Source organism: Lipophrys pholis (assembly GCF_963383615.2).
Source record: "Lipophrys pholis genome assembly, chromosome: 7".
In the NCBI taxonomy this organism is placed as follows: domain Eukaryota; kingdom Metazoa; phylum Chordata; class Actinopteri; order Blenniiformes; family Blenniidae; genus Lipophrys; species Lipophrys pholis.
Window position 1 is genome coordinate 26,191,916 of NC_137638.1, and position 11,633 is coordinate 26,203,548.

Genomic DNA, 11,633 nt, shown 5'->3' on the forward strand with positions numbered 1-11,633 from the left:
ATATTTTTTAACAATAAAGGAAAGCAAGATACAGTGAGAGAGCAAAAAATACCAGCATTTTGATTTATTCAAGGCCTTTTAACAATGTTCCTCAGCAGTTTTTGAATACTGGAGTTGTTGTTTTTGTTTGGATTCGACACTGTTTATGAGCTCAAAACTGCTAAATATTGCAGTCTTCCCTGAGATGTGTAAATGCATAAATATGACATGTCTCAGCTCATTCGGGCGTTTTATATGGTAAATAGTGCTTGTTTTACAACTGTGTCGAACACAAATGTGGTTTGAATCAAGATTAACACATGAAATATAGATTTGTGAATCTTCAAACTTTAAAGGTTATACCTGCGTGTGAGTACAAAGCCTTTTCTTCTGTGTTGTGCATCTCAGGAGTCCATGCTGAAAGGCCGATTTCCCCCAACCAGCCAGATAAAGGGCTTCAAATCAAGGATCTGCACCAACTCCAATTTCCCCAAGCCCCTCATTCTGCCCATGCAGGTCACATTCTACAACATGTCCGACAACGGGGCAGTCGCTCCCTTCCTGGTCAGTCTGTGCATTGTCATTATTGTTATTATTATTGGTTCCTCAAGAAACTATACAATCATCTAGTGTCGTTGAACAGGAATGAGCATGGTGAACCAAAGCCAAAATCAATCAGTAACACGTCTGGATTGCACTTCTTTTTATTGACCACCAGATGTCCTACTGGAGCACTAGGAGTCATTGAAGCCTCCAACCATGTTTTTAATGTCGAAGCTTCAACAAAGCCTCGGTCACTACGGCACAGTATTTACAGTAGAGTTTTAGGGCCACCGAAGAAAAAAACAAAAAATCGTAGGCTAAAAAAAAAAAAAATCTTCATGCACTTCAGAAAAAGCCTAAAATCAAAGTCGAGATTTTTTTTTTCAGGGTGGAAAAAAGTTTTTTTTTTTGCAAAGTCCATCCATCCACATGCCAGCGAGTGTGACTGCTTCCTCAAAATGCATCGCAGGCAGTTTAATGAAGTGGTGAAAAGATGCGTCAGGACAGAATTTAGCTCATAAACACAGTCAGTCATCAGTATCAGGACTATAGGACACAGTGCAGCCTGCAGCGTTGTTCCGTCGCGGAAGATCGCCGAGTACAAAGAACAAAGACACAGATTTTTTTTTAGTCTCCAACTTTTTTTTTTCCTTCAGCAGCCCTAATACTCTTCCATATGGTCAGCCATCAGTCCGACATGAATTTTTTTTTCTGAGCGGCTCTCACATGGAATGATCTGTGGATGAGGCCATCATCAGTGAATCTCGCTATTAATATGTACCAAACAAGAAGAGTCATTGACAATGTTGACCAAGCTTCTCATGTCTCTCTCTCAACCTCACAGGGGGTGATATCCCTGGAGTCTCGTGGAAAGAATGGATACGGCATACCTTACACAGGGACCATTGGAGTGGTGTGTTATTATTTTCATAATCTCATTCAGAGAAAGATCTGCTTACTTCCATATTTTTAAAATCCCAATGTTATATTGCTATACCACAACTTCATTGAAGATGACATACAGTTTGAGTATATGATCTTCATTTCTTTGACACGGTGCTGACTGTTTTTTCCCCCTCAGGCCTTATGTGATCCCCAAAAAAAAGTGTTCAAAAACTTCCTGGTTCCCTATAACTTGAGTGATATGCCTCCTAATCACATGACCTTCCTGCGCCACCGCAGCTTCCGGGTGGCAACGAAGGATGGGAAGAAGAGTCTCCACTCTCTGATACATCTCAGGTACCACTGACGTTTCACTCGGCTTTGATGCTCAGCACATGATATATACAGCACAACGGTTTCCTAAGTATCTTGATAATATTGCAGTTGGGTGGAAAATGCCAAAGCCATGAATGTTTATTTAATCAGCCTGATTTACAGACATCTATTGAGTTCTAATAATAGATACATTCTTGTGGTGGACGTGCCAATCAAAACTTGGAATATGTTTTTAAACTGACATGTGTGACTGACAAGTCCCTAACAAACATCTTTTGTTTTTCTGGTGCTCAGATTCCAGAGCTCCAGATCTAGGCAAATCTACTTGCACAGCGATATCCGGCTGCTATTTCACCCTAAATCCATCAAGGTGTACACAGGGAGCAGTTATGAGCTGACATCTTCCACCGAGATGCCAAGAAACCCCAGCTACTCCCCCCGTATGTGACCCCCGTCTGACCTTTCAGGGGTGGGGAAGGAGGTGGGGTGTTTCAAATCAGGGGGGATCATATCTTGCCACTGGAGCAGGATTTATTTGAAGCGAGCTGTGTAAGATAAGGGCCAAGTCTCTGAGCCATAAAGCAAAACCCGCTGGGGCCACCTGATGTTCTCGATGGTTCTGAGAGCCCTGCTACCAAAGCCATGGAGTCTTGTTTAAGACAGAACGTCAGGTGGCCTCAGTGGGTTTCCAACGAAGTCCTCAGAGCCTGCACGTGCCAGCCCGGAGCATCCCGCCTGGCTGCGCAACGTCGCACCCTCTGGTTCGGCCATGTCCTCCGCCTTTCCTCCGGACCATCCGACGAGAGTCATTCTCCAGTTTGACCCAAGGAATATGGAGACGACCACGAGGCAAACCCCGTACCCGATGGCTCGACGTCATTGCGGGCGGCTTCCAACAACATGGAGTTGCTGTGGAGAATGCAGAGCAGCTGGCACAAGACCGTCAGCTCTGGAAAGAACTGGGTCATCTAGTAGGATCTACGCACAAGGACGGGATGGGACGGGACGGGACGGGATTCACATGCACACATCTAAAAGAAAGAGAGAGACACAGCAGACTTCATTAAAAAAAACCCTGCATGTGCTCTTCTCCGAGCTTAACTTGAGATCATCTTCTAACGTGTCAAAACACAGACTGTACATCGCATAAAACACCCCAAAAAGTCCACACAAAGCACCGTAATGTTTGTATAATGTTGGCGAGCTTAAAGATACAAGCCTTAACCACTTTTTTTTTTTTTTTTCATAATTGAAGTTTTGATTGACTTTTAAAACATTTTGAAACCGTAACACAACATTAACATAATGGCTGATGCACCCACACCCTATCCCCAAAGTAACAGCACATAAAAAAGTTACAGTAAATAATAAATTTATGAAATAAAATAAATTTGGGCTGCGCATTCGACCGCAGTGGGGCCGCAGCGAACCCTGCTCAAAGGGGCGGATGGCAATGTTGACGTCACTGCGCACACGTACATGTATATTTATTTTATCATCAGTTATAACACCAATAAATTTACTTTCATGAACCATGTCAATTTCAACACCAACTACCTTTAACTGTGCATATGTATCCCTTTTACCATTGCCAAATACCATGAAATGTATTTATTTAAATGTACCATCCCGTACAACATGGATCGAGCAGGACATCGATGTGGGGGAGGCACAGCCCATCAAGCAGCGTTTTTACCGGCTCTCACCAGATAAGCGTAAAGCTCTTGACAACGAGATTAGTTCTATGGAGGAACATGGTATCGCGACTCCGTCTTCGTCTAGTTGGGCTTCGCCATGTGTGATGTGCCGAAATCTGATGGGTCCCTTAGATTTTGCACCGACGTGCGCAAAGTAAATGCAGAGACAAAACCTGTCTCTTTTCCTCTTCCACAGATGGAGGATTGTGTGGATTTAGTGGGATCAGCCAAGTTCGATCTGTTGAAGGGTTACTGGCAGGTGCCCCTTTCGGAACATGCCTTGGTTCTAGTCTGTGTCCCAGTTGTAGATGGTCACTTGCACAAACCATATCTCTTTTCCTTGAGATGCCCTCTCCCTCCTTAAGCTGTTTCTTGGTACTCTTGGTTGCAGGGGAGGTCGATAGTCTAAGGTGGTGGGTGGTAGGAGATGAATGTGGTGGCAGCCACTAGCTGTGGTCATGATTTGTGTATAATTTGCACTTGGGAATTGTACAGCCCCACTTCACTTCACTTGAGCGGTGGGTTTGCCCATCGGTGTCCAGATATGTCTGACAGTCCAGTTCACAGCTCTGGCTCTCTAGGCTTGTGTGCCTGGCTGGGAAGGTAGGGTTTGTGTGTACCTCCAGTTGCTCCTCCCTCTCCTCCTGTGTGCAGGTCACACCCATGTGGGACCCGCCCCGTGCCTCTCTCAGGCTGGCTGATTAAAGGCCAAGTGGATTCGGCTGTGGGAGAGCTGATGGCCAGAGAACTACTGAGAGCTGCTGCTGCCTGCCCGTGTTCAGACTCCACGACCACCGAAGCCTTTTCTTTATCCTTTAAACACTGTATATATTGTAAATGAATGGTGCTCACTCATCACCTTCACTGCAAGCACCCTGCTTACTGTCACTTACCTGAGCCAGTCATGACAACTTCTTAAGTTTGCACATTTCACCACTGATTGTTCTCAGTAGCGTCTATAAATCTCCCCAGAACAGAAAATATTTGTCATCAGCAAAAAGAACAAATTAGGGTTAGGGTTAGCCTTATATTCTAGGTTCTTCAAAGTAGCCACCTTTTGCTCTGATTACTGCTATGGACACACTCTACATTCTCTGATGAGCTTCAAGAGGTGGTCACCTGAAAGGGTTTTCACTTCACAGGTGTGCCCTGTCAGGTTTAATAAGTGGGATTTCTTGCCTTATAAATGGGGTTGGGACCATCAGTTGTGTTGTGCAGAAGTCAGGTGGATACACAGCTGATAGTCCTACTGAATAGACTGTTAGAATTGGTATTATGGCAAGAAAAAAGCAGCTAAGTAAAGAAAAACGAGTGGCCATCATTACTTTAAGAAATGAAGGTCAGTCAGTCCGAAAAATTGGGAAAACTTTGAAAGTGTCCCCAAGTGCAGTCGCAAAAACCATCAAGCGCCACAAAGAAACTGGCTCACATGAGGACCGCCCCAGGAAAGGAAGACCAAGAGTCACCTCTGCTGCGGAGGATAAGTTCATCCGAGTCACCAGCCTCAGAAATTGCAGGTTAACAGCAGCTCAGATTAGAGACAAGGTCAATGCCACACAGAGTTCTAGCAGCAGACACATCTCTAGAACAACTGTTAAGAGGAGACTGTGTGAATCAGGCCTTCATGGTAGAATAGCTGCTAGGAAACCACTGCTAAGGACAGGCAACAAGCAGAAGACACTCGTTTGGGCTAAAGAACACAAGGAATGGACATTAGACCAGTGGAAATCTGTGCTTTGGTCTGATGAGTCCAAATTTGAGATCTTTGGTTCCAACCACCGTGTCTTTGTGCGACGCAGAAAAGGTGAACTGATGGACTCTACATGCCTGGTTCCCACCGTGAAGCATGGATTAGGAGGTGTGATGGTGTGTGGGTGCTTTGCTGGTGACACTGTTGGGGATTTATTCAAAATTGAAGGCATACTGAACCAGCATGGCTACCACAGCATCTTGCAGCGGCATGCTATTCCATCCGGTTTGCGTTTAGTTGGACCATCATTTATTTTTCAACAGGACAATGACCCCAAACACACCTCCAGGCTGTGTAAGGGCTATTTGACCAAGAAGGAGAGTGATGGGGTGCTGCGCCAGATGACCTGGCCTCCACAGTCACCGGACCTGAACCCAATCGAGATGGTTTGGGGTGAGCTGGACCGCAGAGTGAAGGCAAAAGGGCCAACAAGTGCTAAGCATCTCTGGGAACTCCTTCAAGACTGTTGGAAGACCATTTCAGGTGACTACCTCTTGAAGCTCATCAAGAGAAAGCCAAGAGTGTGCGAAGCAGTAATCAAAGCAAAAGGTGGCTACTTTGAAGAACCTAGAATATTAGGCGTGTTTTCAGTTGTTTTACCCTTTTTTGTTAAGTACATATTTCCACATGTGTTAATTCATAGTTTTGATGCCTTCAGTGTGAATCTACAATGTCAATAGTCATGAAAATAAAGAAAACTCTTTGAATGAAAAGGTGTGTCCCAACTTTTGGTCTGTACTGTATATTTATAGCAAAAATAGTTTTGGACCCAATACTGATCCCTGGGGAACCCCACAAGCAATGCCCAAGCAGGACGATGAGTACTATCCTCGTTTCTAAAATTGTTTTCTGTCCATTAAGTAACTTTTCACCCAGTGCAATACCACACCCCTGATCCCATACTCTTCTAACTTAGTGATTAATATGTCATGGTTTGTTGTATCAAAAGCTTTTTTGAGATCGATGAATACTCCTACAGCATACTGTTTTTGATCTATAGCATTTGTAATTTCCTCAATTGATTCTGTTAATGCTGTGGAACTGTTTGATCGAAATCCATATTGACTGTCAAAGTATTTCATGTTTGTCTAAGAATTTATCTAATCTGTGTATAAATAATTTTTCTAATATTTTGGAGAACTGTGGAAGCAGAGAAACTGGCCTGTAATTGGTGAAGTGGTGTTTATCCCCTGTCTTATACAGCGGTACTACTTTAGCTATTTTAATTTTATTTGGAGATTTACCAGTTTGGAATGATAAATTACTTAAGTTTTATTATTTAATATTTTACTATAATATTTCTTTCTACATACCCTTATAATTTTAGTTAACTTATTCTTATACTTTTTATATTTATCTTCTGCTTCCTTAGTTCTTTGTTTGATAAATTGTCTGTAAAGTGTATTCATCTTTTTACAGGCATTCTATAATCCATTTGTTATCCACGGTTGTTTTATTGGACAATTTTTGTTCAATAAAGATATGAATATTTCTAAGAAGGTATTACATGTGTTGTCTATATCTTTTTCTTTGTAAACAACATAATTACATAATTATTTATGTTTATATGTATGGTACATCTTGAAAGTAAGAGACAACCTGAGTGAAAAAAGGCCTTGTTATTGAACCAGTGTAGCCGGATGAATATTTGCAATAAAAATTCAGTTTTAAATCAGCGATTTTCAACTGGTGGGAAGTGACCCAAAAAAATAAAAAAAGTGAATGATAAAAATCAATGTTGCATCATCATAGTCAACAGATCGTAAGTCCAGTACATCAGCGTGTTTACATATTCTAATTGATCGTTGATTTTATGATATAGAAGATAAAGTAGTATGACAACAACTATGTGTGGACAACATGTGGACTTAGATTTTGAAACTACATCTCAATTTTATTTCATGTTTGTGCATGAAAAACATAGTTTCAAGATTCTTTTGATCATAACACTGAATATTTCCTTCTCTACATCCTAATTTATCAATAAATGTTTGCAAGCAGTGTTGAACGGTCCTCGCACACCCAAACACATCGGAATGTCTCGCATGTTGAGGTTTTGTGCATGTCTCCCCACTTTCTGTTATCAGCAGGTGGCGCCATGGCTGATGGTCATGATTGTTGTATGACTGTGATGAAGGCCGGACTCTGATGCACTGTGTTAATTTTCAGGTCAATTTGACCAAGTTCAAGCTATTTACATTGCACTTCCTGTTCCATGGCGTTCTTGACCATTGCCACGCTGTTGAATGGCGTTACAGAGTCTTCATATGGTTCTGATGAGGGCCAGGCTCTGATGCAATGTGTCACACTTGAGGTCAATCTGATCACGTTCAGTCTATCTACATCTCACTTCCTGTTTCATGGCGAGCTTGACCCCTACCACGCCTCCAAAATGGCGTTACGACAGAGAGTCATCTTATGGTTTGGTTCAGGATCGGACTCTGGTGCACTGTGTCAACTGTGAGGTCAATCTGACCGTGTTCAAGCTGTTTATACTGCACTTCATGTTTCATGGTGACCATCAAAACTTGCGGCGTGGTTGTGGCCACGCCCCCACACTTTTTCGAGAGATTTCGATAAATTGTGCTCATCAATCTCTTTTCTATCACCACACCAATTTTCATATAAATTGGAATTACCGTCTCAGACCAATTTGCTCTCAAACATTCCAAGGTATTTACACACACCTCCTGTATCCAGCAGGTGGCGCTATGGCCGATGGTCATTATCTTCATATGGTGTGATCAGCGCCGGACTCTGATGCAACGTGTCAAATTTGAGGCCAATCTGACCATGTACAGCCAATTTACACTGCACTTCCTGTTTCATGGCAAAACATCAAACTCCGTGGCGTGGTCCCGGCCACGCCCTAAAACTTTTAATGAGGGATTTCAATAACTTTTGCTCTTCAACCCCTTTTCTATCAAAAGAGCACAAGTTGAAGTAGATTGGAGTTTCGACGAGTTCGCTCTGGAAAAATATCTTGGAAATTTGAGGAAAAATTCACCAAAATCCACCATTTCCTTCCATAATATCAACTTCCTGTTGAGTTGTCGGCATCAACAGCACAGAGTTTTCTGTTCGTCCCGGCCTCTTACTTATGTGTGCGGATTTTTGTAGCTCTCAGTGAAACGGGATTCTGGGACTACCTTTTTCCAACTTTGCAGGGGGCGCCGTTGAGCTATTTCGCAAATCACATGTGTAACTCCCCAAAATTATCAAATTTTTCATGGGACCTGACGAGCGTGCAAAGCTTCACAATAAGTTATGTATGTTAAATCCCTCAAAAACGGGATTTATCTTGGCGAAGTATCTGAGGAAATCCAACGGTGGCCGGACCCGAACTGTCATCCTGTCCATTAAGATATAATTATATAACACAGCCATCTTGAAAAACCACAGAACATTTAGCTCCGTGTAACGCGCCGAGATGACTGATGTTGACGGGCCAGGAAGGGTGAGAGCAGGGCAACATGGCGTATTTTCTCCTGAGCCTCCAGCCTGCTGTTCATGTCTGCCCGTTATGTCGCCTGAGGCGGCAAAAGCAGGGAGGCGAGGCGCCGGCATCGAGACGACTGAAGACCGGGGGAGGAAACTGGGGAGGGGAACCAGCCGAGCAGTGATGATGGGAAGGAGAAATCATCCAGAGGTGGGACACACAGGAAGAACCATCGGGGGGACTGACCACATCCATTTCATCATTTATGGTCCAGCGGTCCACCAACATGGCCGTTTATCATGTGTTTAAAGCAACCATCAGTAATGTGTCTCATTTATTCACTCATAATTACTCACATCAAAGCACATCGTGTCGCTCCCATCCATTAGATATCACTCTTTGTTGAATTATTACCATCTTATTGTTTCCATGAGTAGAGGTTGACTTGTACAATACGACTGAGATGCCTTGAAATACAACCTGTTTTTCAATAATGAGACAATGAGAGAGATATAAGAAAATACTTGAAACACTTTGTATGAGGAGGTAGCAGCCCAATCTGAACCAATTAATCTCTGACTAACATGACAACGAGACCTACACACCATCTAATGTTCACAACATATCCAGACACTCAGGCCCCGTTTACACGACAACGAATTAGAGTGTATCCACAAAACGTTCCTCACTTTTGGGGGGGGGGGGGGGGGTCCGTTTACACGGCATCAGTTTGCGGATGCACTGTATCCGCAAAGTTTTTAATCCGGCTCCCAAGGTGGAAAGATTCTTTCACGGTGCAAATCCCTCATATTGCGCATGCACATCTCTCCCCCTCCCCCCTGCTCATCCAGTTGTAAACAAACATGGCGGCCGCGTAGTGGTACGACCCGCGGTCCATATTCTAGTTTTATCTTCCAGATCAGTAGTTTAATAGTTGAGACTCACCCCCGATAGCATCCGATGCATCATCAGTCCATGCGGATGTCGAGTGCTCTCCATTTTCTTCACGTATATAGTGTATTGCTCTCTGTTCACGTCTGTGTAGTTTCATAATAACATCAAGCAACAGCGCCCTCAAGTGGCCCGGCATACTAACTACATTGTTGTCTCTGTGTCCGCTGCTGCAGTGTAAACGCACTCCTTTTTTTTAGCGGATTAGGTGTTGTCACGTGAAACGTTGTCGTGTAAACAGGGGCTTAAGTGACCTAAATGTGTTAAAACATGAACATTAAACTCACAACCGACGGACGGTTAACAACAGTATCTCAGTTGTGCTTTTTAAAAGTGATGACTGAAGTCCTTTTGTGGGTAGAAATATGTCGATAAAAGAGAGAAGACACTGGAACATTTGAAAATAGTTTATTAGTATTCGTCAGTTGTTAGCCGAGCACAAACACAAAAACCTGCATGGACCGGATCATTTTGCTTTGTTAGGTTTTCACATCACCCTTAAAGAACGAAAATTTGATATAAAATGCTGAAGTTTGCTTGGAGGGAACAAAGTGTAAAAATGGCTGGTTGTGGCTGAATAATAAATTATGTGTAAATGCTAAACTTTGACCTGAGATTTAATTGTTTGAGCTTTACCAGTATTTTAAAAGTTTTTAGAGTCGGTGCTTCTTTTTTAACATCGTGTGCAATAGGATGGACTTAACTTTTCTTATCTTCTATTTGTTTTCACTGCTTCTTCAGTTTGTTCATAATAAACCAAACAGGAGACAAAAGTGGAATGTTTTAAAATAATTTATTAGGAATTTTAAAAAGGTTTTTTTTTTTTTTTTTCGTTTCAAAGGAATAAAGAGGAAAAAGAAAAATCTGAAAATGTTACAGTGTTGACAAGATTGTTATTATTATTTTTTTTCCAGTGAAATCAGTCTGGTGTGCTGCAGCAGTGACAGCGCGCGCATCAAAAACTAAAACCTGCCGGGTTTTTGTTGTTGTTGTTTTGTCTTTTTTCTGTAAATGGAGAGTGCTTCGTTCTTACGCTAACATTCAACGGAAAAACACATTTATCGCGATCGGCCAGTGCAACGTCCTAGTAGCTCCAAAAAGAATTGTTTTGGTCTAAAAACAGCTGTCACATTGCTACAGTCTGTGACCTCCAGTGGATATGCAGCGGTGGATGTGGAGGGGGTGCGACAGGTAAACAAAAGAGTTAATAAACAACCCCACATTTTCCTGATGGAAAAGCCACCTTTCTAAAAGGTCTCACCATCCACACTTTGACATAGATGTTAATGTAATAATAATAATAATAATAAAAAAAAAAAAAAAAAAAGTCAGATTAAAAGTTCACATTTGTATCTGAGGTGCCACCCCCACAAAAAAACAAACAAACAAAAAAAAAAACAACACAGCACATGGCACATTGGGAACCAATGTGTACAAAACCTTATAACGTGCTCACACAAACATCGACATGCTAACAGTGCACGACTGCTCTTGCGCACTTGTCCTTCATTTTCCTTCGCAAACAATCGTCACATTTTTCTTTAAAAATCACAAATAAAACAACAGTATGATAAAGTAAGAAAATAGCATGTTTTTTTTGTTTTTCTCTCTCTTTCTCTGTCTCTCTGTCTCTCTCTCTCTCTCTCTCTCTCTCTCCTGGGTGTTTTCACACCCCAAACGTACAAAGTGTTGCTGCAGACTCAGCCGCTTAAAACTCTGAGGTGTTTTTCAACTTGAATGTCAAAAAATAAAATAAAAAATTAAAATAAAAATAGAAATATACGCCTGCAGAGAAGTACAGTGTATGGCTGGTCAACCGAAATGTTCTCGACCTCCGTGTGACACTTATTATACGTAACAGTCAAGCTTTCCAACACAATGATGAAAGACGCCATCGCACCCCCCCCCAAAAAAAATACTTCCCACGTCGCTGTTGCAAAAATGAGCAAATCCCTCCCACACCCGGAAACCAGTCGTATTTACAAAAATTTACAAAATTGTACACCTTGTGAAGGAACTATTACGTAACTGTGGCTAATGACCTTTTGTCGTTTGA